The following is a 25,821-nucleotide window of genomic DNA, read 5'->3' on the forward strand; positions in this document are numbered from 1 at the left end:
AAGATCTTGGTGTAAATCCTGTTACTTTTCTGGGGTCTTTCTGATTCCTTGATTTAGGTGTATCAAGGAAAGACGACATATTAGATAAAGAAAATCTTGAGGAAGATGACCCTCTTCTTGATAAAGGAGAAAAAGATGGTCTTGGTGTAAATCCTGATTGTTCAGGTGTAAGTGGTGACCTGACAGGTGAAATTTGGTCCAAAACATCAGACAAATGACCAAATTGTGACAAAGGAGTGGAACTTCTATTAACTGGAGCGTGAGAAATATTCCGTGACTTTTTACGCTTTGTTACAAAGCGATCATCGATTTTTTTAAAAGGAGCTGGAAGTTTTCTTCCTGTTTTGTTCTTCTGTTGTTTTTTTATTAAAATTTTCAGTGGTGAGTTTTTTTTTCTGAGAACTTTTCTTATGGGGGATTTTTTCTTAGATTTAGTTTTCCTTCTTTGACGCTGCTTTGATGGGGTTTTTTGCCTTTTTGATCCAAATTTTCGTTTTGTTTTTTCACCATCCCATCGCAATAAACTTCGTATTAACTCCACCTAGAACCCACTTCCTCCAGGTTTTAATAAGTTTCTTTTGGGATCGCATCAATATTGAATCTGCTAACTGCTCTATTACTTGTTTGTTCCTATCCATAAAATTTAACGTTTGTTTTGGTAATTTTAAATTTTTTTCTGACAATAATTTTGCTGCAATGAAAACCATGACCATTTCTTTTAACCCTGCGTCAGTAATTGATCTTTTCTCTGTGGATTGTTTTCCTGACTAAGTGATTCCAAAGCTTTTATAACAACTTTTGGTGAAATCCATGGCTAACAATTTTAGAATGAATACTGTTCCTGTATCACTTGTTATTTATAGTCGAGAGTAAACAATGGGCCCTCGATCCTGCCCTGAACCAGTTATGAAATATGTCTGTACGAAAATCTGTATTGTTCCTGAGTTTTTGGATGAAAATCAATCAATAAATATCCATGTGGGATAGAAGTAGCATCTTGGTAAGATGCAAGTAAATGTGGTAACTGAATTTGGTTAGCCAATGCTTTAATCTGACCTTTATCTCTTGTATTTTGAAATAAAATCATATAGTGGGCATTAAGACTTATAGTTCTGCTGGCTTTGGACTGTTGAAACATGTTTTGAGTAATATATATAACACTAGCATTACGGTGATGCCCTTTTCGTGTAAACCATAGTTTGATTTTTTCTTCATCTTTATCTCCTAACATGTCGTCAAAGATGACTAAATGTCGACTTGTAGTATCAGTAACAATATCATCGTCATCATCAGGAATACCATTTATAAATTTAATGAAAACACCTTCACTTTCTTGTAAACTTTAGCGTATGTGGATTGCCACTCCTTGTAACCCCACACAAATTTGTTGTGGTACTTTTTGGAATATATTTCTTTGTATTCTTCATTTTTTAACAAACTGTGTTTTGCTGAACCACTTGGCCCCGAAATAAAAATATTACAAGGATGTTAAAAAAGTAAACTGGTTTCCCTGATCGCTAAAATGAAAATGACAATAAATATTTGATATGATTTTATTTATATATAACTGTAAAAAACAACAACAAAACAATGTCTGTAAAACATGCGGTCATGTTACATATCCATCGACATTTCATGACGTTTTTTACATATTTTGAACAATGGGGGTTTAAGGTCAAATATGGGTTCAGCATCACTGGAAGAACATTCCCCGTTTGCAATATTTGGTTTACAATAGCGGTACAAAAAATCTATAACATATAGATTTTCCAACACTTCATCTTTCCATTGTAGAAAGGTCCATTGTCGTGTTTTGATGTCTGGTAATTCTTTATGAAACTGACACAAGAGTCTCAGCGCTTTTTTAAAATTCAAGAAACATTCAAATCTCACAACTGCCTTTAATGACGGATGTTGTTATTGTTTGCATGCTTGGTGTTACCATTTGAAAAGCGTAAATTAACGCTTTTCTGTAAATAGGAGTGTCTAAAATACGTCTGCTGCTCATCTCTAGGATTACAAGTCAAATGATTTAAAACGTCGACCCCAATCTTTTATTTTGTTAATAACACCACCATTATATTGTACATATCTTATCCGCCTCTTTGTTAATAAATTCATGTTGATTTTAAATTTCATACATGTCTTGAATGTTTGCAGCGAATCGTTTGAACTTCTGAAATGTACGCCCTCACTTAACCACTGACAAATCTGCCTCTGTACTTTAAAGATGTTCTTTCTTCAATAATTTTATACAACGTGTCTTTATATAATTTTAAGTCCAAATATAAAATAAAGACACAAACAGTTTAATTTCTCGTCTATGACGGGGCCTGTGCATGATTCTCTTCTTCTGCACGCATTGAATCCAAAATGTGCTTCTTTCCTATCGAAAAGATGGCCGGACACTGTCTGCGAAGATACCTTTTTGTTTCATTTATAGTTAGGCGCGATTTAAATGCCATACACCGGTCACCGACGATTTGTTTGACCATGAATCCCGATACAGGTTTTACAAAAAATATACACCCTTCAAGGAAAGGAAACGTGTACACAGAAGGAGAAGAAGATCCAAATGAATACCTCGATCTCTTTGTACTGAATTAACAAATGTAATTGTCGACTCCACCATTCCTGTGATTCAGTGATTTTTTTGTTTATTTAAATTGGAGTAAATCACATAGGGAAAAAACCCATCGTGTGAAATCATATTTATCAGTCTATTATACATGATTTCAATTTTCCGAACAAGACGTCTCCTGTACACCAAACCAATATCATCTCTACTTTTAATGTCTTGCAACAAATCTAGCATTAGTGTCAGCCCTTTTTCAAAATTTCATATAATCGTGCAATTAGAAATCCTTTTAAACTGTTTCATCAGCCATACGTGAATAATTTTCGTTAAAATTTCCACACCTTTTTTAGACATTTGTACAAGATACTTATAAATCATGCCCCTATTTCTGGTGGTAATATAAACCACTTACTTGAAAGCAAGCCCATCTTTTTAAAACTTTTCAATCATTTTCTATGTTGATGGTTCGAATGTTGGAGTCAGAATGATTTAGACTGTTGGAGCCAACTCCTTATATCCATTAGGATGGATCCAAATCTGTTTTTCCATTCCAATTGTTAGGTGGATTGCATTTGAATTCCACATATCCATTCCGATACCCCAATTATTATCTGTGGGTTGGCTCTACGGGATTTAGATCCCGTGGCTAGAAGAAGATTTTTTTAGATTTCATTCTGTGTGAACTTCACCCCAATTTGCTTTGAAAGCACTTCTGTAGATTGTTGATCCATTGTTTCACATTAAAGTTCTCTGTTTTCATATTTCCCAAACGTTTCATCTCGAAAGGACTTGCCGTGTTCTGATACACATAGCACGATCCTTTTCTTGACATTGCATCATTTTTGTAAATTGAAAATATTTCTCACTACATACATTAAACCACACTGTTGTCAGTAAAACTTGATTTGGGACATGTTGCTGAAGGAGTTCTCTTCCATAAAAGAATATCATGTCCTCTGTAACTCTAATGTTTTCATTATATCCGTTTGTCTTAAGTAATAACAAAAAATTCTTCTGTTCTTGTTAATTTCCATTTTTATTCAATTTAAATAAATTTCAAGCTTTATCAATACACATTCTGGTTCATTTAAAAATGCCAACGTTTTTCATGTGAAAAGTACCGCCCTTTTCCAGTCGTTTATATGTAAAAGCACTCTTTCACTATAAGTAAAGAAAAATTTTCCAATCCGTCCTGTTTTTAAGCTTCAAGGTTTTTGTTAGCTTCTCCTCCTTCTACTGCTTTTGTTTCAAAGGCTTTAAAACGCTGAAAGGGTCAGGTTTTATTTAACCATGCACGTATCTGACGCTTTGGGTCTCAACCGTTTTTGTTTGAGTAATGTGAAAAAAAACCACAGCATCAGTTCAAAATCTAGAAATGATATAGAGAAATCCAGGGTATTTCTACAAAATCTTGATAAATCCGTTGACATATATCTGGAGACACTACACCCGTCTCCTTTGATGTCTGCTTAGGAATGAATGTATCCATTTTGGCACAGTCTTTATAGATCAACTACTAACCGTTGGTTTTAGACAATCGAAGTTTTGTCTGTGCTTCAGTTACTTTTCGGTCCCTGTGTCTTCGAATACGTGACGGATAATCTATCACAGTGGAAAAGTTTTCTCTGTCTTTCATAACATTCTACCCTTGTTTTTGAAATGACCTTTTGCGTTGTATCGTAATCTAAAGTGATTCCTTTCACTTTACATTTTGTATGTCTTTCCCCACCTACTATATACTCGTAACCGTAATTTTTAGGTCCTAAAGCAGCGTATTTAACAATTTTACCTTCAGGCACCTCATCAGTCCATTTTCCTAGACGGCTATTCACTATAGGAATTTTAATTGATCTGGATCATGATATACAGCAACTGTCGTATCAAAATAAAGCACACGTGACCTAAACGTTCTAACACAGAATACAGCTCAAGTCTGGCATAGGCCGTAACAAATGATGCAACCACAACATTAGCTGAAGAATGTGGTTCTACTTGATCTGACCTGTCTGAAAAATTCATTAAAGCAAACGCATCATGGTCAAAAAAATCAACATAATTGAGTTTGATGTTTGTGTCTGTGACTATATCATAATACCTTGAAAGTGTGTTTACATATTCTGTCTTGGGTAAAATATTGTTTTGAGCATTCTTTCCCCATAGGCAATTGAGCATAGTTTTAGCAAATGCACGTTTTCCGATTACTTTCAATTTGATCTAAGTGTATACCTTTAGCTACCAATTAGTCTGTGTTTAAATTTCTCCTGATCTTCCTTAGTTTTTTCCCAGGCAGGATACCACTTGCTTCCTGCTTCATTTTTAGATATTTTTTATGTACTTTGAATTTAAACCTGACTACTCCCGTGATCCCAGTGCCAAATATGGTATATTTTTAGACCTTGGTAACCTTTGTCTAAAGCTTCTTAATCTATCGAAGTCCATGTACCAAAACCAAGGCTCGATCATCAACACTATGATTGCAAAACGTACATTCTTTTAGCGCAAGTCCCACACAGTGAAATACCATTTTCTTGTTACAATGCAAAGGTAAAACAGGCATCCATTCATTTGAGGTGGTAGTACCTTGCACTTGATAAGTCCTTTATTTGGGTTTTATTGGCAAACGAATTTGCTCTTGACTTAATATGATGGGGTGTCCTAACGGAATTCTCTATATTTACAAACGTATGGATAGAGCGAACAAATGTCAGCTATTTAATCTCCTGGTTTGTAGTTTCGTCTACTTCATTTATACAAATGTACTGCATAGTTCTTCCACCGAATAGAGCCTCTCGGGGTTCAATGGGTTCTAAATGTGGGTAAAACTGGTCAATCAATGATTTATACATAAGATCATTTTTTGTATGAATTATTAAACTGGCATTTCCCCAAATATTCTAATATGTATCTTGTTGCTGTAAACATTCAATCTTTTAAATGTATTTTTGTACAATGTTTCCATTTTTTGCATTGAATACGGATTTTTGTTTCTCTTTGGGATAACATTCTTTAATCCATGCGTCCAACAGCCTAAGTACTCATTACACTGTTTTTCTTTCTTGTCAAACCCGTCGAACAAAGTATGGACCTATTTGTTGTTCACCACCATTCAAAGCATGCTGGATTTTTGTATCTGTTTATACGCTATACTTGTATCCCCCGTATAGCTTTGATTGAGTATCGTGTTTTGTTTGGATTTCCCTGCATCTGATTTTGATACCAAGTGTTTTCTGGCATAGAATTTTTTCGCCAGGCTTTGTTACAGGTTGTGCTAAGGTACATGCCTCAAGAAGGGGTCTATTTGATCATGCTCATTAATGGTATCGAAACTCACCCCACCCACGTCTTAAAATGTCTACATTGATCTACAATATTTCTCCATTTCTTTTGAAAGTCAATATCTCTTCATTTTTTATCTTCTCATTATACCATTTTTAAAAAATATTTTCGTGATTCTGGTTTTATACTTTCCCGGTTTAAATACTCTAAGGGTAAGTATGGACCTACTATTCCTGAAATTTTGTGGGTGTTTAGCCCAAAAAGGAAACCATCCTTTTGCCATTTCAGTAAGTCCAAATGTTTTAGGGAATGATGCTAGTGCATACTAAAAAGCTCATGAATCGATTAAACGAACTCCATGAGCTTTCCCTCATGATAATTTACTTCCTTTTATTATAAGTTTTGGTTTAACTGTACCGTGTGTAACGAGATACCTGAGAATAAATTGTGCATCATAACCCGGGCGTTTATGGGGATTTAACCGTCGCAAACCCTTTTTGTATGGGGTTAAATAACCATGTACAAAAGCTGATAACGTATGATCACCGCGAAAATAACTTCCCTCCCTCCTGGGACTTCATCACACCGCAGCAAATTCACTGAGTGGTTTTCTAATACAATCACCGCATGCCCGCTGTGCAACACAGAAATTTGGGATATGTTCTCCAGTGTCAAATCGACATTCAAAATCATAAAAAATAAAAGGGACATTGGGGGTTCCTCTTTTTTAGGGATGTATATTTTGGGATATAACAAACATGACTTGCTCAACAATCTTTTTACAATATTTACATTTTTTAACACCTGCAACAAAGATGATTTTCCTTGTGCCTACTACAATCTGACCGCATGTTTTACAACCCAAACAGATTTACAAATATTCTTTTTACTTTGGCCCTTTCATGTTTTTTGTGTTCTGAAAAACATTCCGTGCTACGAAACCAATCGGTAACATTCTTTACATTGTACACTCACTCCTTTTTCAATATATTGCTTGAATAACAATCACAAATATGATTACATTATGCTGCTCTTTACATTATATCCAACACCACAGTATTCACAATAATAACTATACCCCCAAAAATCCTTTTATTGAAATAATGGTGTCAAAAAGTCCGCTGTGAAAATAAACATGAACTACTTTACTTTGTTTTGTCATTTTTGGGTGCAGTAAATAACAAGTCACTTTTCGCATGCTGAGCGTGAATTTTAATAATATACTCAGGTACAGTGTATCCTGTATCTTTTGATACTCTCTATACCACAGGCCTGGTTGTATTTAATCCCAACACTGTCAAGTAATGTTTGGCCTTCTCTCTCTTGTAACTTAATTTGGGTTTACGTATCGCATTCCATCGTTTTTTTTCCCTTCATTACTGTCTGATTTTTGTGCGTAACACATTCCTACAACTAGGAACGTGCTAAACACATACTGTCATCAGAATTACGATCTGAAAATAGGAAAAATTATTTTCAGATACAAGTCTTAGAAAAATATTAGCAGGTAACATCTTTTTAAGAAATATTTTTCATTGAGAAAAAAAACTTACCTGTATGATACTCCGCTTTAGGGTTTTGGGCATATGTTCAAAACTGACATGCGAACCGTAGTGCATATTTTGTCGAGACTTCTGGACCTTCTGCATTGATATGTGTTTTAATTTCAGCTTGCATTTGTCCATCATGAATTTTAAATTCCTCATTACTTGTACAACTCGTTCAATTTCATTTAACAGTGTTCACCTGTCACTTACTAACATCATCAAACGGGGACGTGTTACCCAAATTTAATTTAGGATGTGTTATAGAAATTCGAACCTTGTCCCGAGGCATAGCATTGCAACGGTCTTTCATTTCATGCACCATGCTATTTTAAATAAATCATGCGTAAATTCAAAAGGTTTTTTCATTGCTTCTGAAAGTCACATCATACACTTTACTTTGAGTTTAAATTTTCTTTGATTTTCCTTTCCATCCTTTCTTTGATATTATAATAATTATGACAAGTTCTTCCGTTTTTCATTGGCTTCATTTGTCTAGATCCATGTTGTTTCTCTTTTATTTTTGGCGTCTTTCTTTTTTTACCCGTCAGTATTATTTCCTTTTTACTAAGTGATAATCTGTGCTTTTTTAAATTATACTTTTCATCATCGTCTGATTCTGAACTAGATTCTCACTAGATGACGAATCTGAATAAGGCACAAGTTTCCGAGACATATTTACTATATAGTGATAAATTATATATCACACATTTAAGTTCGCTCAACATTATGATTTTATAATACGATGTCTCACTCTTTTTATACCACGAAAATTTAAAGACCGCCCACAACCTCCAGGGCCTATAAAAGAAAAAATTCCAGGATATTTCATCAGTCCAGTCTGAACTTCAAACATGGAAAACAACCTATCTACACCAGGCCGATCCTAGAGTAGAAAAGGTTACTGATTCAGCAAGTATTTACTATCAACAACCCAAAAGGATGTTCTGATAAGAAAATAAAAACGACATGAATGCAGTTAATGAAATTATTTCAAATTACGACAGTAATGCATGCTATAAATGTCACCAGCCAGGACATTATGCGAGTAACTGCCCTCAACGTAAAGCGGTAAAACAGGATCTCTACAAAAATGTAATTTGCTACAGATGTGAAAAAAAGGGACATTACGCAAACAAGTGTCCGACTCTTCAGTCAGGAGGCAGTAATAAAGAGAGCGAATCACCGGCTACTTCAGGCGTAGAAAGTATAGGAAAATTCACTAACAGCATACCGTCGAACAGTGATAAAACAAATGGGTTTGGCTTAGGCTATGGCATGGAGGAAGCGCGTAAGTCATTATTTCCAAGCCCACCTGGGAGGATAAAAGGAAAATGCCATAAGCTTTTGGGTTTGGCTCTACCGTTTCCCCGTCCCCAACCACCACGAGGTGCTGGTAACTTTATTCATTTTGAAAAAAATACTCAGAATGTACCACAACAGAATGTACCGCCACAAAAAAAGTTTACCTTGCCACCAGGTGACTATCCACCAGGCGACTTTTTTTATAAACGGTGTTCATATTATCAGGGCTTCGACAAGAATGTACCGCCACAAAAAAAAGTTGCTTTTCCACTGGTACCGATTGCAGATACAGCTGAAGTTAATCAGGCAGATGCTGGTATACAAGGCATTAAAAAATCACCTAGAGCATATAATACATTTGATCTGATCATACCGACACCTCCTCAGGGAAATACGGTAGAGAATCAGGATTCCCGGATTGGACTTCAGTCAGCACCACAACAGGTAACACTTTCCCATATACAGACAGGGCAATGTAAAGGAAAATAAACGTAAACATGGCGATAATCAGGCAGTAGAAGATGGAGTTTCTATGCGAAAGCGTAGGAAACTTTCAAAAAAATAAAAAACAGTTATAAAAATACTATGAAAAAATGACATTTGTTACATCGTTTTCATGTTGATAATTTTAATTACTTCTTTTTTAATGTTTTTTCTTTCACAAAATGTTGCATCTTTTATTCATAAAGTTTGATATGTTTCGAAAATAAATGTAAAACTATAGAATTGTTTGTTTGTTATGACAAAATTATGATGAAAGATTTTCTACTCTAAAATAGATGGTTGGTCCCTTTAAAAAAACCTTTATTAAGTCAAAACTCAATAAAACCCCGGGCAAGTCTGGGTTATAAATTATTGAGTTTGACTGGCTCAGGGGTTTAACTCAGACAAGTCCCGGGTACAGGTTGATTAATTTAACTTTGTACTGCGGACGAGGCCACTCCACCCCACCCTCTTGCGAAAAAGGCTTTTAGGCCTGCCTGCCGTGCCTCTTCTCTATTTCTTTATAAACCCAGTCAGGGGTTCGATCCTTCTTGAATAGTCCCGTACTGAACGAAGTAACTTTCGTAGGCCCATGATTAAAATGGATGTGAATGTAGAATAACGCCTTCATATTTAAAGCAAAATATCGGATTGACCTACTTTCACTTTTTTAAGAAAAACGGGTTGACCTATATTCATTTCAAAAACCAATCATCTCAAAACTTCTTTTTTATTATTAACTATACAATTATTTTAATGAATCAATCTTAGTTATTTAAAAAACAAATTAAAATCATAAATAATAAAAAAAGTGTGACAATATTTAGAAAATATTTCCTTTTGAAAATATTTGGTTTGGGGCCCCGAAAAGGGCCGTGGGTGCATATTCATGATCTGTCTACTGACGGCAACTAGGAGGAGGCCCACAGTGCCTGCCTCTGCATACAGGGCAATAATCCATAGATTTTTTCACCCTGTACCCCTCTGTCGATAACTGAAACGGCGCTTCATCATCGTCGTTCCAGTCCTCCCTGTTGCTGTCAGTAGTACCACTCTCCTCCACCACAATGGCATGGCTGGCACTAGACCCTGCCAGGTCCATCATCCCCTCCAGCTCTTCCTCCATCGCCAACTGTCTCTCTCTCTCCGCCGCTTCAATGTCTCTCAATAAATTGTCAATCATTTTGCCAAGTCTGGCATGGACTTTGACAATCCTGTAGAGCTGTCGTTCAATTGATGCCATGTTGACAGTTGCTGTTTTGATATGAATATCAAGCAATGAATGACCTGAAAAAACGAAGCTGTATTTATACAATAAAACCGGATTGACCTACTTTCACATTTTGATTTCACCGAACGTTGTTTACAAAGCTTCGTGCTGATTGGCGGAGACGTCAATGTCTTCTTTGTCGTCATTGGCTCCAGTTTTTCATTGTTTACATTTGAAGTAGGTCAATCCTATTTCGTGATATAAAAAGATAATCCTGACCTACTTAGTTCATTTACCTTCTATCATTCATGATGGATAACTATGATGATTACTGGCGGCAGCGACAAATTCAGTACAATTACCTGCTTCCCTTTGATTCGAGCAATTACAGGAAATGGTACTCCAATTTATGGTTCTTACCAAACTACATTTACAATCACCGGGGCAAATAAGCAGAAAATCAGACCAAAAAAGTCTTTACCATCAACAAGGACAACAACAACAGCATTTCCAATTGCAACAGCAGCAGCAGCAGCAGCAGCAGCAGCAGCAGCAGCAACAGCAACAACAGCAACCCCTGCAGCAACAAGAACAACAACAACATCAACCACGGGCTGATATTTCGAAGATATTCTTGAGTTTGGTACAAGAATTACGCAAGATGAATTCAAATATGGTCAATCTAGAATGCATTTCGTCAAAGCTCAGAAAAAACACATCGCTGAAATTCAAACCTGAAAAACTGGTTGTGCCCGGGGCAATTCAAATATGAATCAGAGAAAGTAGAATCAGTTCAAACAGAGAAACATTCAGAAAAAGCAAGGCAGAATTTGGTCTTTGGGTCTCATGGGAAAAAGCATTTAAAAAAATCAAGAAATAAATGCAAAAAAACAATAAAACAACGGTCTTTTCAGGACCACCAAATCTTTAGAAAGAAGTATCTCTCAGTATTGTCAAAACAAACAAATATACAGTAGACCTATATATCTTTTTTATTTTAGTTATAATAAAAAACATTCTACACCTTAGTAAGACATTATATAACCATCACTTATAGAACTTAAACTTTGATTTTATTTCTATGTATATTTATCTATGTGATCGCTACATATTTTCCATGCCGAACAAGGCTCTATAACTCATACTGTGATTGGCTCAGAATCCATTGTCTTCTTTGTCATGATTGGCTAGATTTTTTTATCATTTTTTCAAATGTAGGTCAATCCCATATTTTCCTATAAATACCGCATTCCGCACATATCTTTATCATTTATCAAAATGGCACGCTCAATCGAAAACATGCAAAATGTTGAAGAGAAGCTAAAGGAAATACATAGTCTTGAGACGAGAGTCTACAGACTATACTGAGGTCTATGCTCAGATAGAGACAGAAGTACAGAGGTTCCATTACAGAAGGAGGGTACTGCATCGATGATAAATACTGCAAAGGGAGGTACAGAGAAGGTGTAGAAAGGGAGGTCAGGCAAAATGCAGAAAGGGACAGGCAAGAAGAAGACTTCTGCGACAAATCAGACTGCAACCGTACTATGCATTGTCATTCCATTGCGCAAGCCCAAAGCAGCAACAGAAAGGGCAAGGTGGAAATGCAGCAACCTCCACAGCCACACCGCAAACAGATGGGACACTAACTAAGTCAATGGTGTTGTGTTTTTGAAAAAGAAAAAATTAAAAAAACAACAAAAAAACAAATAAAAAAACAGAAAAAAACAAAAAAAGGTCCTTTTTAGGACCACCAATATCTTAGAAAAAAAATATCTTCAGTATTGTCAAACAAAAATACATAAAAAGACAGATTGTTAAAAAATTTTTTTTTATTTGTCTAATATATAACATAACATTTTATTTTTCATGTCAAAATACATGTTACTGTTAATTATTGTCTACCAGGTTCTGCTATCATGAATACGAAAGATGCTTCGTCTGTTGTTTGACTCCCATTTACCATTGTCGATCTGCATGTGATCACCAACATAGTCATAATGTCCATGTGACTTTTTTCAACATCTTATCCCTTTATTTGGGTTCCGTCCTGATGTCACATTTACAAAACGAATTGGGTTGCAAAGTGTGTTCACACCACTCGAGTTCAATCTCAGGATAATATTTATCATGTATTTTCGGAGCATGTACATCCATGTAGAAAACTCATATCCAACTCTGTCCTTACTTTTGATATGTCCTGTAGCTGACGCAGAGAAAGTTTGTTTTTTGCAGAAAATCAAAATTGCAACTTTCATATCACCAAAAAAATTTTCTGGCAAATTCTCCACATATCTATTACGAAACACCAAGTGCACGATGGAGAAGTTACTTTTAAATCTGGCCTCTCTATTCTTACCTAGTCTTGAATAATTCTTCAAAAGTGTCTTGACGAAAAGCCAAGATGTACTTTACTGTAATGTGCTTCATACGCCCATACTTTGTGATGTGGTCGCGACACTTCCTTTAGTTCAGCAGTGAGGGCATTCGTCATGTTCTCAAATACTCCGGAGCTATTTTCCATGTGAATCGTTAGAATTCTGAAGTAAGAATGATGATTTCGTAGTGAAAAGCGTTCTTATATACTACTCACTGCTGAAAATGGACTATAAAACTTCTGCACGTAATCTAGGTTTAGGGGCTGTACACTCCCAGAATATAAATTATTAACTGAAACACTTGTCCTCTCCGTACACGAAGACACCAATCACAGCAACACTCAGTATAGATGCTAGGAAACAAACGCTTACGAGATACTTTATCAGATCCACGTTCATTGAAGTCCCACACTTCTACTTCTTGTCCTTCACTATCAAAATATTTGACTGTCTTAGGAATATTATAAGGTTTCAACTCATATACTACCGAGCTATTTTCCATGTTAATCGTTAGAATTCTGAAGTAAGAATGATGATTTTCGCTAGTGAAAAACGTTCTTATATACTACTCACTGCTGAAAAATGGACTATAAGTTTCTTATAGAGGTCCCCATATCGCCCCCCCTGGGAGGTCCCCATATCGCCCCCCTTTACTACTTGCGTTATTTCTATCTAAATATCATGCTTAAACTGAATTTCAAGTTAATTAATATTTTCAAGTGGCTATTTAGAGTAGCCAGAGTAGCCAGAACTCTTGTTACTCTGGCTGGCTGGTTCAACCAGAGTAGCCAGAGTTCAGCCAAAGTTCAGCCATAGTAGCAAGAGTTTCTAGGATTTTAACATGTTCTGACTACTCTGGTCAGCCAGAGTATCCGGAGTAGCCCGAGTCACCAGGATTTCATTTGCCCTGGTTACTTTTGGCTGGCCAGAGTAGCCAGAGTTTGTAGGATTTTAACATGTTTTTGCAACTCTGGTCAGTCAGAGTAGCCAGAGTAACCAGGTCCCATGTTCACAAAAGTTTTTCAGTCTTAGCTGAATTTGATTACGAAATTTAATAACTGAGCCGTGCAATGGGAAAACAAACATAATGGCTTTGCGATCAGCATATATCCAGAACAGGCTGCGCATCCGCGCAGTCTGGTCAGGATCAATGTTGTTCACTTTTAAAGCGTATTAGACTTTGAGAATTTGTTAGCGAACAGCATGGATTCTGACGCGCAGGCTGGTCTGGATCCATTCTGGTCTCAAACCCACTATGTTGGTTTTCTCATGGCGCGACTCAATAATTAAATTTCATAATCAAATTCAGCTAAGACTGAAAAACTTTTGCGAACATGGGACCTGGTTACTCTAGCTACTCTGGCTGACCAGAGTTGCAAAATGTCATTTCTATCTAAATAGCATGTTTAAAACTGAATTTCAAGTTAATACATATTTTCAAGTGGCTATTTAGAGTAGCCAGAGTTGCCAGAACTCTGGTCACTATGGCTGGCCAGAAGTTCAGCCAGAGTAGCCAGAAACCTGGTTACTCTGACTGGCCAGAGTAGCCGAGTAACCCGGATGTCAGTTGCTCTGGCTACTTTAGCTAGCCAGAACAGCCAGAATTTCCGAGATGTCCATTGGTTCTAGCTACCCAGGCTAGCCCGAATAGCCAGAGAAAATACTGTAATACCTAGTTCTCTCAGGTTTGATTTTTAGTGTTTTATATGTATCAAGTGATTCATAAAACGGACTTTAAAAAATGTCACATTTTTCAGACAGCAGCAAGAGTAGTCAGACGTTCTAGGATTTTAATATGGTCTAGCTACTCAGCCAGAGTAGTCAGAGTGACCATGATTTCATTTGCTCCGGCTACTCTGGCTAGCCAGAACAGCCAGAATTTCCGAGATGTCCATTGGCACTAGCTACCCTGCTAATCAGAAATAGCTAAAGAAAATACAGTAAAACCTATTGCCAGAGTAGCCAGAGTTATCAAAACTCTGGTTACTGTGGCTGACCAGGACAGTCTGTTTCATAATGTTTACATGGTCTGGCTATTTGGCTGGCCAGAGTAACCAGGAATTACTGAAATGCGCACGGGTTCTAGTTACTCTGGCTGGCCAGAACAGCCAGAGAAAATACAGACAAACATGTAAACTAGAGCCATTTTTAAAATGTATGACCCTTTTTCATAAAAATCATATTATACATGATTAGGTTGCACTAACTGTTGTATATAATTATAATGTAAATAAAAAGTTACACCTGTTGCGTGTTGTGTGTTGTGTGTGTGGTATACGAAGGCTGAAATTTACAAAGATTAAAGCGAACAGGTCTATATATTTCTGGTAGATTGAAAATCTTTAAAACAAGCATAAAATATCAAATAAAATAACAACAACAAAGAAACAGTAAGACGGCATGATTTTCGAACAAAGTTAAGAGTAACACGAATCAGAAAATGACCCTTTCAAAAAAAAAATAAATAAATAAATAAAATAAACGGGTATATGCAAAGGCTGTTTGTTTATATACATTGTAAATAATGCTTAGGTATGTTTTCTTTTTATATAAGTTGCAATTTTACAAAGTAGCCTGCCTCTCACGAAGAGTAGATACGACGAAGCGACAGCGATCAATCCTGGATCTTCAGTACTTATACGGCTGTATGCCATACCACACTGGACTGTGATTTAGTGGTCTTTTGTTTTGCATTGACCCATTCTGGATCTTATTCATGGCATATTTTATCCCCAGTGTATTGTCTCATATTCCTTCTGTTGAAAACAATGGCACCAAATTGAAAGTAAAAAACACATGTACCTGAAAATAAATATGCTATTAAAGAAATAACGTATTAAGTTTCATAATTAAACTTAGCTAAGACTGAAAATATTTTGCGAACATGGTACCTGGTTACTCTGGCTACTCTGGCCAGCCAGAGTAACTAACCAGAGTTCTGACTACTCTTGCTGAACTCTGGCTACTCTGGCTGAACTCTGACGACTCTGGCCAGCCAGAGTAACCAGGGCTATGACTTCTCTGGCTGAACTCTGGCTATTCTGGTCAGTCAGAGTAACCAGAGTTATGACTTCTCTGGCTGAACTCTGGCTACGCTGGCCAGCCAGAGTAACCAGAGTTATGACTTCTCTGGCTGAACTCTAGCGACTCTGGCTAGCCAGAGTAACCAGAGTTCTGACATCTCTGGCTACTCTGGCTAAACTCTGGCTGAACTCTGGCTGAACTCTGGCTACTCTGGCTAAACTCTGGCTGAACTCTGGCTGCTCTGGCTAATTTCACGCACATGTGTGGCAGCCGTAAAAAGTCGCCCCGACTTCGTCTCAGTGTTGTTATATTTTTTGGTCCTTCGGGATCATTGATTTCAACTCATTTAGATTTGAAGATTGAATACTGCTTAAGCCGGTGCTAGTGAGCGTGGGCAGTGTTGCATTTCCCATTACTGCTCATGAAAGACTCAATCAAACCGGGTCTGCAATTTTCACTGTTTGCCTTGTTCTCGGTGCTTCCGAGGGATCTACTTTCCAGATTTTATTTACTTCACAACAGCGGGTGTTAAGTGCTGTGTGGCGGCCGTAAAAAGTCGCCCCGACTTCATCTCAGTGTTGTTATATTTTCTGGTCCTTCGGGATCATTGATTTCAACTCATTTAGATGTGAAGATTGAATACTGCTTAAGCCGGTGCTAGGGGGCGTGAGCAGTGTTGCATTTCCCATTACTGCTCATGAACAGACTCAATCAAACAGTCTGCAATTTTCACTGTTTGCCTTGTTCTCGGTGCTTCCAAGGGATCTACTTTCCAGATTTTATTCGTCTGCACCGTATATCAGACAGGCATTTGTAACTTAGACTGATAAATCCTAGTAAAACTATTCTATCCTGATAGCCAACACTTTACTAGTAAGTCTCCGCGAGTCTACAGCTGTTATTAACAAAACTATTTTGGACTGGACTGAACTCCAGAACAAACTTAATAAAATCTTGCTTTATGTAGTTCTTTTTGAATAAGATAGGCCAAAAGGAGGAACTAGACCATCTAGGAACAAGAAGCGTGCCCTTCCCCTTACACGCTAGCAGGTGGAATATGGTTTTATTTACAAGGTATTTATTTGTTTTGTTGGTTTTAACGCCGCAGCGACACAATTATATGTCATACGGCGACTTTCCAGCTTTGATGGTAGAGGAAGACCCAAGGTGCCCCTCCGTGCATTATTTCATCACGAGCGGGCACCTGGGTAGAACCACCGCCCTTCCGTAAGCCAGCTGGCTGCTTTCCTCATGTTTACAAGGTAAATAGGAGGAACCAGATAGTCATTGCAACCGGGCGAAGACTGTGTGAAAGCGTACACTGCTTCTGACTCGAAATTAAAAAAAAAATGAGATGAACCCTTTTAACTTTCTGTTTTTCAAACTGGCGAATCTATCTATGTCATGAGGTCCCAACATTTGATCTATAAACCTAAAAAACTGTTGAAACTTCCCACTCATCTGTGCTATGAATTTTACTGATATGATCTGCTATCTGGTTCTGTTTACGGAGAACCCACTGAATGTTTAAATCTATGTTCCACAGTGTAAGTTAAAAATTTCAGGAAACTCGTGTTGTAACTCTAACTTGGTTCTGCCTGCCTAAACTATCTTAACGCATGACTGTGAATCAGAATACCATTTCAAAGAACGATTTTTCAGAGCCCTTAGTTCCCTGAAAGTAGAACTTTTCTCCTGTTCTTCACAAGACCATGCACATACTACGGAAATCTGTGTTTGTACAATCAACGATGAAAACGCAGAAAATAAAATTGTCTGAACTAGCTCATATACAGATACGTTCCTGACATGCACTTTATCTACATTCTCTAACCAAAAAGAAAGTTCTAAAATAGACGGGTGTTTAGAAGACAATTTATAATGAAAATCACAAGAATGTCTGGTTTCTATTTCTTTATACAAAAATCTAACCATAAGTCTGGCTAGGTTACCTATAACGGCCATCATTGAAATGTTTTTTCCTGTGACCTTAGCAAGGGGCCTTGCTGTAACAAGAGGGAGACCAATCAACAGTGACAAGGTATTCCTTTCAATCAGAAACTGTCTGGTTCCATAGAAGGCCTATCCATTTTAATTCTTGCACCGGGTACCATACAGATTTTTCTTTATTGATAACGAAGCCTACCTGATCAAAACTTAATTTCACAAAATTGGAATCTGCTATTGTTAATTCTAAATTTTAATTACAGCCCCAACCGTCATCTTTTAAGGCCGTTCACTCACCAGTATTTTATGGTAAAAATGAAAGGGATACTACTGATCCCAAAACGGTAAAACTGCAAGACAATAATTCTTTCCCTTTACTCTAAAGATGAATAGGAAAAATGTCCATCATTCTATCAAATCTATGTGCCCTCTTTATACAAACAAGGGAAAATTATTGAGTGAACACACCGTTTGTCAATCCATAACCTGCCTATGTTATATCAATACAATGGAAAAGTAAAAGCTATGCAGGATAACACAGTCATGCATCTACTAATAAACTTTGAAATGTGACAGTTGAGTCCAATAAGTCCAGGGGTGTTCAAAGATAACCCGTCCGGCTATACTGCAAAGTAATTATTAGTACCTGTATTGGAAAATAAAGTGTCGATTGCATTGAGGTCAACTGCCACATTATCAAAGTTTATTAATAACAGTCCTGAAATTGTTTTCTTTGATTTTCTCATATTTCTATATATTTTTCCCATATTTTTACGCATATATATTGGTACCAGTAGTAGCTTTTTCAACATATTTTACCATGTGAAATTTTGTGGGCTTTGAGGTTTTTTTTGTTTTTTTGTTTTTTTTTTAAAAAAAAAAAAACGTCCGTTTGTTGACAAATTTCGCCACAAAAAATGTCACAATTTCACCAGGGCAGTAACTGACTTGAGCTTTGCATCAATATGACTAAAGTACTTCCTAATTAATGCTACGCTTTGGATCTGAAGACGTGCTATTGATAGACTCGTTTTGACGACCATTCCGCTAGCCAATCTGAGCCTTGCTTTCAACATTTTGAAAGTGAACGTAGAAGTTTGAAAAATCTGTATTTAGCGTGGGTTTTTCATGTCTACAATTCTTATGATGACCACATCATCACTGCGCCCTCGTGTTTTGAGAGGTATCATATGTCACGGTACGGACTTGGTCACGTAAGGTGTCAGGCAGCCGGTTAGCTCAGTCAGTAGAGCACTCGCCCTGTAAGCGAGGGGTCCCGGGTTCGAGCCCCGGACTGACTGCACATTTTTCTAACCCTGTGACATTCGACGCTATTTTGATGGTTCAGCCAAATACTTGTTGAAACGAGTCGTCCGATTGGTTCAAATAAAAATAAATTTGCGAAAATAAAATAGCAATATCGGAAATCCAAATATACAGATGAATGTGAATTGGTCATCTTCAGATCTTCCTGCTTTAGTCAGATTGTCTTTGCATAGTTTTCTTTTCAGACTGTAGTAATTATGCATGCTTTTTTCATGCGTCTATGTAAAAAGTACATGGTTTGCATGAGTCACCTAAGCCTGCAATAACGTCTTAGCGGAGTTGTCTCCATTTTTCCAAATATATAATTTTACCCAGGATCTTTTTTTTTTCAGATCAAATAACTCTTTTTCAGAAAATGATAATTTAAATATTTTTCAGACTGGTAGGCTATTCATATATCAAAAATAGGTAGTGCCTACTTGAAGTTTGTATTTTAGTTCCACTGCCTACGATATCCATATTTTCTAAATTGACCTTTCTAGTATTGTTAAGGTAACTTGACATGGACAACCAAGATGGCGTCACGAAATTGGGGTTGGTCACATTATTTACTCGTATAGACGATATGCTGCTACAGAGGTCTAAAGATGCATTTTAATCATTTAATACACACATATACAATTGTAAAAATGCATTTAATTTATAAAATTATAAAATCAAATGTTCTGAAACTCACCATGAAAACTAGTCAATTTTTGTGCGCAAAATGCGGAAAAGTTATGTATCCAAACTGAAAATAATTTATATCCTCATATCTTTGAATATGTCCTTTAGGTGCTCCACCTATTAACAAAAGAAGCATATCGTCTATACGAGTAAATAATGTGACCAACCCCAATTTGGTGACGCCATCTTGGTTGTCCATGTCAAGTTACCTTAACAAATGTAACTTGTAACCATTTTTCAGTACGCCAATAATGTATTCATTACTGAGCATATTTTCTCCCAAAAATGTATGCAATAGGGTTATTATAATAGTAGCTCGATCCAAAATCCCAAATCTAGCTACTGTTATAATGACCCTTTATTATATCCAGTCCGTGTCTGATAACTTCTGAGTGACGTCAAGCTTGTTTATGTTTTCTGGACTTATAAAACTAACAAAATAGGTAAAGCAGCTTACATAAACAATAATAGTAGGTATATTTTATTGCAACACGTCTGTCAGTCCCGATAGCTCAATGGTTAAGCATTCAATGGTTAAGCATTGATGTTTGAAATGTCGAATTATGCGGGTCGTAGGTTCGAATCAAGGTAGGTATTGTTTTTTTGTTTTGTTTTTTTTTCTCTCTCTTTCAGGGTAACCATACATATATGTTCAACACATACACATCTCGATACTCTATACTTAAATCATCACAACAGACCGTAAATTTAACACAATGGGTATCGAGTATCGAGATGTGTATGTGTTGAACATTTCAAGGTGATGCTTTTTGTAGTAAAAATATATTCAGGCATATGTTTGTTGCGTTTTCATATCTCGTCAGTGTATTTTTACATCAAATTTAAGAAGAGAAATTGATGTATAATGTCATATCTGCTAAATATTCACATATTGGTAAATTTATTTGAAATTAACCATTGAAAATAGTTTCCATATATAACCTATTGTTTAAAGTTTTATCAATCGGGAAAGCACCATTGATTATCGAGTTACTTTCAAGGGGGACAACCTACTATGATATACCAGTTCAAATGCTGGGAATGTTAAGCATAAACACTGGCTCCCTCTCTTTTTGAGGTGAGTTGAAAAAAGAGCCAATGATACTTTCGAGGCGGCGCTAAAGACCGAAACTATACAAGAAATGTAAACAAAGAAAGAGGGTGAGTTGTTGATTCACTTTCTGTAACAAATTCGAGACTTTATCTCAAAATACGGGCAATGTAGTTCCATTCAGAAATAATTATACTTTTAAGTATATAGGTCGATTTGCAGAGCGAAGTATTTCTTGATGTAAGGACTTCTGAAAGTTGGGAAATAGGACCAGTTCGAACCGAAAGTGGACATGTGTTTATATATGCCTATTTGGTCCTAATTTACACAAATTAAAGATTTAAAAGTTACCATAACCATCCTTTTGAAAAGAATGTCTTATAACTGTATAACATACGTGATTTATTCACAGGTTTCATCCGTATATTATGTGCATTTTTTACCAAGAGGAGGAGCCCCGCGCTGCAGAGAAGGCGCTAAGAACCAGAGGTGGAGCCAATGCCATTTTAATATTTTGGTGTTTATATATAACGCTTTTAAATTATCAACAAGTTATCCGTTTTCCTTAAACTTTTTTGAGACATATTAACAATTCTTTTCTCTGTTATAACATATCTGATGGCGCTGAAACATAGGTACATTAGTTGCATATTATATTTTTAATGTAAGGGGAATTTCCCATTTGACAACCGTTTTCATGGTCGGTGGATTTTGAAGTTAAACTGAATAGCGTAATCTCCATGGCAATTGATATGATTACAAGTTTTATGTACTTTTAAAATTTCTCTTTTATTTTCAATTTTAACTTTGCTGTAAGTGTAGTCACGCTAGATTTTACTTAAAGTCTTATGGATTGACACGAAATACAGTGGCATAGTTTGAAAAAAGAAATATGAAAAAGATTACTGAAAAATTCGGCTAAAAGTTAAAGTTCCACAAGTACTAAAGATAACAGTTAAATTGAAAATGTTATATATCCACTCACAAGATCTTAGGGATATAGCTTTAGCATTGTCCGTGTCCAATTGTCCGTCGTTCTATAGCCATGCCTGTGTATACAAAGGTCATATCGAGTTAATATCTTGTAATCGTTACTGGCCCGGACTTGAAATGAAATGATTATTTTACTGATATCTCTCTCATAGTTATTAAAATCATCACTGTATTATAAAAAAAGTAATTGTCCCTTATGTGAATGATATGACCGTTTTGCTGATACCAGTGTCGAACTATAAAGGTTTAAGCTCATAATATATACAGCTGTTAGTATTAACTGAAGAATACATTCAGCTTTTCTAATCAGAATCTACACATTAACACAGTAGGTATTGCCCATGAATTAATACAAAAAACTGCAAATGTGTCATAGCTTATGAATTTCTGTGATGTCTTTTTTGCAGGGAGTACCAATTTAATAAACAACCGCACACTAATTTTAACGAGTTGTTACATGATAACAGCTATTATTGTATAGACCTTTTTACACAAGCTATTGGTTGCTATGCTATTTCACGGATGTTTTGATTTTAACGCGCATGCGCTCTTTACGTGTGGCAAAAGAACGCTCAACTATAAGAAAACCTACATAAAATTATCATTATATTACGAATTGTTTTGCTACTATAAAGATGATTTCAGTTAAGTAATTTATTATACAGTATGCTTCGATTAAAGACATGTATGTTATTAATTATATCTTACATGAAATCCTGCTTTATTCTTATTTTCGTCAGAAAAGAACAAACATTTCCAGTACTTGTTCCTTACATTTGAAAATGTCATATTTTCTTTCATTTTATCTATTTTTTTCCACAACTTCAAATAGTTGTTGTATATATTTTTCTCCCACTTGAATGACATCTACATACTTAGGGGTCGCGGCTCCATGTCACTGAAGTTGCTGTTTTAAGTAATATACCGGAAATTATTACGTAACTATTATGCAAATGACATGATAAAACATAGGTCACCTAGGTAATCAAGACCCTAACTTAATTTCGAGGGTGTACCCTAATTGGAGCGGATCATAAAAGTTACTGAAGCATGTAAGTTGGCTTTGATGTGACACTTTAATGCCTTCGGTCATCAATGCCATATTCTAACACGATTCACAGCAATTGCTATATAATCATATAGCGAAATTGCCTATACATGAATCTCCAATAAAATATGACTGGCTGTTACATTTCACCCCCTATGATTGTGACATTAGAGATTCTACTTCAGTTCTATTACATACGAATTATTTCAGGGCCTAATGGTTGAAAACAGCATTTCAAAAAAATAAATATGATAAAAAATCATACTGACTTATGTGTAGGACCGCAAAACACGTTTTGATCTCTACGAACGAATTCAATTAGCTCAATTATGATTCAGCGGTGACGTCATAAATGTATGACATAAAGTATGACGTCATAATGATGTGACGTCATATAAAAGTTAAGTTCGTCACTCGTAACACAGGGTCAAATCGCCTAATTTGATGATTCTATTCATAATTAGTTTGCGAGCTGTTAGATTACTTATTTATAATACTTCTCAAAATTCTGATAAAAAAAAGAAAAAATATCTATACGTTCAACACTTTCTAAACATAGGGGGTAAATTGTAACAGCATATGACCCGAATGACGTATTACGCTAAAAATGTAGTACTGTAAAATACGAATTATTTGCGTTGTTAGAATCGAAATAATAAATCTGTTCCAATAATTTTATCAATTAATAAAACATGGGCAGTCGTTTGGATGCGAATAATTAAATCACTCGTGCTACGCACTCGTGATTTAATTATTACGCATCCAAACAACTGCCCATATTTTATTTAAGAAATAATAAATCTGTTCCTATATTTTATCAGTTAATAAAATATGGGCAGGAGTTTGGATGCGTAGTAATTAAATCACGAGTGCGTAGCACGAGTGATTTAATTATTCGCATCCAAACGACTGCCCATGTTTTATTAATTGATAAAATTATTGGAACATATTTATTATTTCGATTCTAACAACGCAAATAATTCGCATTTTACAGTACTACATTTTCAGCGTAATACGTCATACGGGTAATATGCTGTTACAATTTACCCCCTATGGTTAGAAAGTGTTGCATAGCCAATGGAACGTATATAGATATTTGTTTCTTTTTTATCAGAATTTTGAGAAGTATTTATAAATTAGTAATCTAACAGCTCGCAAACTAATTATGAACAGAATCATTAAATAAGGCAAGTTGACCCTGTGTTACGAGTGACGAGCTTAACTTTTATATGACGTCACATCATTATGACGTCATACTTTATGTCATACATTTATGACGTCACCGCTGAATCATAATTGAGCTAATTGAATTCGCTCGTAGAGATCAGAACGTGTTTTACGGCCCTACACATAAGTCAGTATGACTTTTATCATATTTATGTTTTTGAAATGCTGTTTTCAACCGTTTGGCCCTGAAATAATTCGTATGTAATGGAATTGACGTAGAATCTCTTATGTCACAATCATAGGGGGTAAAATGTAACAGCCAACCATATTTTATCGTAGATTCATGTATAGGCGATTTCGCTATATGTTTATATAGCAATTGCTGCGGATCGTGTTAAAATAACTGATAAAATATAGGAACAGATTTATTATTTCTTAAATAAGAACGCACTCGGATTAATATATCACGTGGCGGAGCTGTTTTATGAATCAAAAATAAACGTTTCACGTGATATCTAGTATTTTAAATCTATTAGAATATACTCTGGAACTTTAATGGACATTTCCTTTTAAAACGATGAGAAGTCATAAGATATGAATCGAATCAAGGACTATAACAACATACTGAAGGAAAATACCTAACATAAATTTCTATTTGTTTTTATCTCTTATGTTTACATACTGGATCATTTTCATATCGAAAATGTATCGTGCGCAGAAGTCATTACCCGTAAAATTATAGAAAATTATGATAAACTTTAATTCCGCAAAGAATAGGAACACCGTTTAACAACAGATAAAGAATGTAAGTAGAACACCTCTCCCCGCTACCCCCTCCCCCACCCCCTACCCGTCTCTATTTAATCTGACCGCTGCATTCACCATCCGAACCACTTTGATATTGCCAAATAAAAACTTTTAAGATGAATATTGTATTTTTTTTTTTTTTTTTTTTTTTTTTTTTTTTTTTTGTTTTGTTTTGTTTTAATACGAATAAATTAATCCCCATTTGGGTATAATTGGATACAAAATCAAAGGCTGAACTTTGTTAATTGAACATTTTATTTTCAACTTTGACTTTTAATTATATTACAAGTATCATGTAAGCTAATCGCGACAGGTGGTAAGTTCTGTGAGATCAAGTTAGGAAATAAAACAAAAACTTTATTATTACTTTATTTCATTTTTCTTAACCTAAATTTGTCGAAATCAAAATTGCTGAAAAATAGTTTATAAATCCAAAATCATCATTGATAATGCGCATTAGTTAAAGTATATCACCTGTGGGTTTGCAAAGATCTACATATATTTTCCTTTGTCTTGCGGTGGATATTTACTATAAAATAAACTAATTATTGATCCAATAGATTGAAATGCAATATAACTCTAACGTAATTTATATTGTGCGGTCATGTCTTTTGGTTAAAGGTCAGTAATTCAAATCCTTCTTTGTTTCATATAAAAAACGACAACTTCAGGTCGTCTTTACGTATCTTTAGAGGACATCACTTTTTCCTACACCTATTTTTCATGAAAGTTCTATCACAAATTAACGAAAAAATGAAAAGAAAATAGGGGGTTATGTAGTTCCTAGTGAAATGCCAGTCAGTTGGGGTCTGCTACCCTAAAAATGGCGCATATTTACTCTCGTCCGCGCAGTAAACACCTACTTCCGGTTTCGATCTGCAAAACTTGCCATGTGGGGTGTATGAACATGAAAACCGTCTCATTTCATGCAGAATGTCTTCTAGTAGTGAAAAACGGTGATTAAAGCACTCGTTCTACACGAATTTGCGCAAAAAATGGGAAAATTAGGATCTATTTA

The sequence above is a fragment of the Mercenaria mercenaria genome, chromosome 12, assembly GCF_021730395.1.
Source record: "Mercenaria mercenaria strain notata chromosome 12, MADL_Memer_1, whole genome shotgun sequence".
Taxonomy (NCBI): domain Eukaryota; kingdom Metazoa; phylum Mollusca; class Bivalvia; order Venerida; family Veneridae; genus Mercenaria; species Mercenaria mercenaria.